Source organism: Mastomys coucha, unplaced genomic scaffold, assembly GCF_008632895.1.
Source record: "Mastomys coucha isolate ucsf_1 unplaced genomic scaffold, UCSF_Mcou_1 pScaffold12, whole genome shotgun sequence".
Taxonomy (NCBI): domain Eukaryota; kingdom Metazoa; phylum Chordata; class Mammalia; order Rodentia; family Muridae; genus Mastomys; species Mastomys coucha.
The window spans coordinates 63,893,657-63,898,768 of NW_022196894.1; positions in this window are offsets into that span (position 1 = coordinate 63,893,657).

A 5,112-nucleotide genomic window follows, 5' to 3' on the forward strand; every position below is an offset into this window, starting at 1 on the left:
CTGTACTCAGTTCAATGGATGGCTGTGAGCCTCTACATCTGTATTATTCAGGTACTGTCAGAGTCTCTAGATCTTAATATGCTTATATCTCTCAATCCTGTCTTCTACCTTTTAAATTTTTTTTTTAATTTATGTTCATTTCAAATGTTATGTCCCTTTCCAGTTTCCCCTCTACAAACCTCCTATCCCACCCTCTTCTCCTGCTTCTATGAGGGTGCTCCCCCACCCACTCCCACTTCACCTCCCTAACATTCCCCTATGGTGAGGCATTAAGTGTTCACAGGACCAAGGGTCTCCTCCCGTTGATACCAGATAAGGCTATCTTCTGCTACATATGCAGCTGGAGCCATGGGTCCCTCCCTCCATGTGAACTCTTTGGTTGGTAGTTTAGTCACTGGGAGCTCTGGGGAGTCTGGTTCGTTTTAAATCAATAAGGAAAAAGAATTTTAAGATCGCTCACTTTGCCCTACAATTTTTCAATGTATATGATAAACACAAGCAAACAGAAAGGCTCATTACAATTTCTAAAGCAAGAACATTGAATGTATTACCCCAGTTAATGAGATGATGTAAAGTATATAATATACTACCAATGTTATTTAAATTCAATCTAATTAATTTATATGTTTCTTCCTATTTTTGATGTTTAGCATTACTATTCACACATTGTCTCATTGTTTCTATGCCTACAAATTAGAAAGTGTAAGCCATTCCTTTGTTCCACAAGTCATACTTCACCTAGAGACCAGCAGCAACTTAAGTAGATTAGAAAGGTTAAAGGTGATGTCGGGGCTGGCTTTGAGGAGAGTCAGTATTACCTGAATGGCAACTGCTCCCATTTTCTCAGTGCGGTTTCCTTACATTATGTAAGATTTATCCTTTCTGGCTGGAAGTGGAGTCTTATACTTCACAGAATAGGTTATTTAAGACCAGTAAAAGTAGGAGAGGACACCACTTCAGTTAGGGGATGACCAGACCAATTGCATCAGAAGTGCTCCTTCTCTAGAAAAAAAATTCTCAGGAATAATTTTGGACCCTGAGTCCACTAATTAATAAAACATCTCACAGAAGTCATTTAAATTTTAAGGGAGGCATTATTAATTCCCAGTATTTGACTCTAATCGTAGACACTTCATGAGGTGAAGAATTCAATGTGTGTTATAATTTTGGCAGACACAGGAGGACTGTTTGAGTGTTAGTAATATCAGCTCTGCTGTAAGACCTCCATCACACTTACATAGGAGATGATACTCCATCTAGGATACTTCTTGAAAGAGCAAAAGTAAAGCCTGAAACCCATATTTTCTTGGCCTTATTTCCCGAGCTACATTAAGCACAACCAGCCAATCACATGGCATCCCCTATAATCTAAAGTCTGCTCAGAGCCAATAAGCAGACTCACTCAAAGAACACATTTTTCCTTTTCCCCAGTGTTTATTAATCTGGCAAATGTTTTCTAAAAGTAAGTTTAATGCATACAAACCAAATATTTCCTTCTTTCTTATACAAGATAAATTGAAATTATTAAGCAAAGGTATTCTCCATGTAATACTATAAGACCTGCCATGGATATGTAGTTCTTTCTTCAGTACTGGAAGTGTTTCCAGCTTTCTTTAAAACTGGTCTTTTTGGAGAATCTATTTCATGAAATCTGTAAAAAATCTAGAAAGTCAGTGGTGCCATTCTAATCTTCTAGAAACATTATTGTTGCTAACATACTATAGAAACAAAAATGATAGAATTTTGTACATAGTACATGATTAAAACTCATATATACCTTACATTTTATTTAAAATATCACACAAAATGAAATATTTGTTCAAAATATACCATAATACATACTGTACTGTATCTTATATAATATACATCTTATGTAAATATTACATATATTATATATTATATTTATTATGCCACAGCAATACAATATTGTATATTTATTCCATAATACATATAAGGGATAACATATGCAGCATAGATATAGAAGTGCCTATGAAAAATTAGCTCACACATAGGCACAGGGGAAAATTTCCTGAACAGAACACAAGTAGCTTATGCTCTAAGATCAAGAATTGACAAATGGGACCTCATAAAGTTGCAAAGCTTCTGTAAGGCAAAAGACACTGTCAATAGGACAAAACAGAAACCAACAAATTGGGAAAAGATTTTTACCAATCCTATATCTGATAGAGGGCTAATATCCAATGTATACAAAGAACTCAAGAAGTTAGACTCCAGAGAACCAAATGACCCTATTAAAAATGGGGTACAGAACTAAACAAAGAATTCTCAACTGATGAATATAGAATGGATGAGAAGCACCTAAAGAAATGCTCAACATCCTTAGTCATCAGGGAAATGCAAATCAAAACAACCCTGAGATTTCACCTCACACCAGTCAGAATGGCTAGGATAAAAAACTCAGGTGACAGCAGATGCTGGAGAGGTTGTGGAGAAAGAGGAACATTCCTTCATTGCTGGTGGGATTACAAGCTGGTACAACCACTCTGGAAATCAGTTTGGCGGTTCCTCCAGAAATTGGACATAGTTCTACCTGAGGACCTAGCTATACCACTCCTGGGCATATACCCAGAAGATGCTTCAACATGTAATAAGGACACATGCTCCATTTATAATAGCCAGAAACTGGAAACAACCCAGATGTCCCTCAACAGAGGAATGGATTCAGAAATTGTGGTACATCTACACAATGGAGTACTAGTCAGCTATTAATAACAATAAAATTATGAAATTCTTAGGGAAATGGATGGATCTGGAGAATATCATCCTGAGTGAGGTAACCCAATCACTAAAGAACACACATGGTATGTACTCGCTGATAAGTGGTTATTAGCCCGGAAGTTTGGAATACAGGAAGAACAACCCACAAACCACAAGAAACTGAAGAAGAAGGGAGACCAAAATGTGAACATTTCATTCCTTCTTAAAAGGGGGAACAAAATACCCATGGAAGGATTTGCAGAGACTAACTATGGAGCAGAGACTGAAGGAAGGGCAAGCCAGCCTGATATAGCTGTCTCCTGAGAGGCTCTGACAGTATCTGACTGACACAGATGTAGAGGCTCACAGCCATCCATTGAACTGAGTGCAGGGTCCCCAATGAAGGAGTTAGAGAAAGGACCAAAGGAGCTGAAAGGTTTGCAGCCCCTTAGGTTGAATAACAATATGAACTAACTAGTACCCTCAGAGCTCCCAGGGACTCAACCACAAAAAAAAAAAGAAAAAAGAAAAAAGAAAAAAAGACAAAACGAAAAGAAAAGGAAAGAAAGAAAGAAAGAAAGAAAGAAAGAAAGAAAGAAAGAAAGAAAGAAAGAAAGAAAAATTAGCTCACATAATTATAGATGGTGGAAAGTCTCATGATGTGCCATCTGCAAGTTGGAGATCTAGTTAAGTTACTTATATATTGAAAAAATAAAATTTCTGATATATTTATTGCTATTTATAATCACTGAGGTTTGGATAAAAGAAATGAAAAGGAAACTTTCTTAACAGTAACAGTCCCAAACCAACAAATGGTTACATCACATTCCTGAATGTGTGTTAAAACCTTGGCTTAAAAACTCTGGTAGACATTCCAATTGCAACAGTTATCTTCCCCTGTATCTCCTACAAGGTTCTAGACCACATGGCCCAGAATTTAGAAGTGACAAGTACTTCTTCCACTGGAAAATATGTCCTAAAACTGCTTCTACTTTGCCCTACTTTGTTTCTTTTCATCTATAGCCAAAGTGAGGTCAATGTAAATAATTTGTGTTAGCATTCCCTAAATTCATTACAAAGATGCTCTTAGGTCTTAAGCCATTCAGATATATACCCAAACATAATAAAATAGCAAATATATGCAGTGATTGAAAAAAATGTTTTGGAAAATGTTTTAAGTAAAAAGTTATTATTTATACTGTATATAGTGTTTCCCATTACATCTAAAATGAGAAAGTCCCTATTACAAATTACCATAAATCAATTGATAATATGAAAATGATATATTGCTTGCAAATAGTAAGGTAAAAACTATTACTTAGCCATTATATAAATATACATGAATAGGAATAAATATAAATACAATATGATACTACTATATACAACATTTATTTTTTTATTTTTTATTTTTTAAGATGTATTTATTATTACATGTAAATACACTGTACTTGTCTTCAGATGCATCAGAAGAGGGCATCAGATCTCATTATAGATGGTTGTGAGCCACCATGTGGTTACCACCACTGGGATTTGAACTCAGGATCTTTGGAAGAACAGTCAGTGCTCTTAACTGCTGAGCTATCTCTCCAGTCCAATATGCAACATTTATAAAGGCTAATTCTAAGAAGTCAGGCAATACTAACCAAGGAGTATCTGCGCAAACTTGTGTGGTCCTAGGAGATCATTGAAAGAAGCTCTGAAAGTAAGCCAAGGTTTCAACATACTTTCTATAATGTTGGACATGACAGAACCATCAAACATTTGCCAAGAAGAGTTAAATGTAAGGGAGCATTCCTAAGAGAGGTCTGTATCTTGTAGACAGCAAGGATGGAGTGGAAGTGTCTCTAAATCTTTGGACAACAGATACAGAGCTATAGGAATTTTGTCCTGACTGTTTTGGTTTTGATTTTGTCCAGTATTCCTTCCTATTTTCCCCATTCCTATCCTTTAGAGTGGCAATATAAATTTTGTGTCATTGTTGGGGGAAAGCCCACAGTTTGCTTTCTGATTTTACATGGGCCCATGGTAAACCGAATTTAAAAGAGACCTTCAAGACTTTGGATTTTAAACAGTGTCTTAAACTTAAAGTCTATGGGGACATTGGAAGTTTGAATAAGTACATTTTATATGATGATATAACCATGAATCTATAGGGGACATGGAAAAAAATGGTGTTTTGAAAGAGGAATATTCTCATATGCATAGATATTTGAACATTTGTACCTCAGTAGGTCGTGTTGTTTGATGAGAGTTGTTGGAGGAGATATGTGACCAAGGAGCAGTTTTTGTGAGTCTAGTCTCACCCTGCTTCCAGTTCATTGTCTATGCTTTGTTCTTATGGTTGAGTGCATAATCTCTCACCTTCCTGGTCTGAGTGCTATGCCTGCTGGCTGC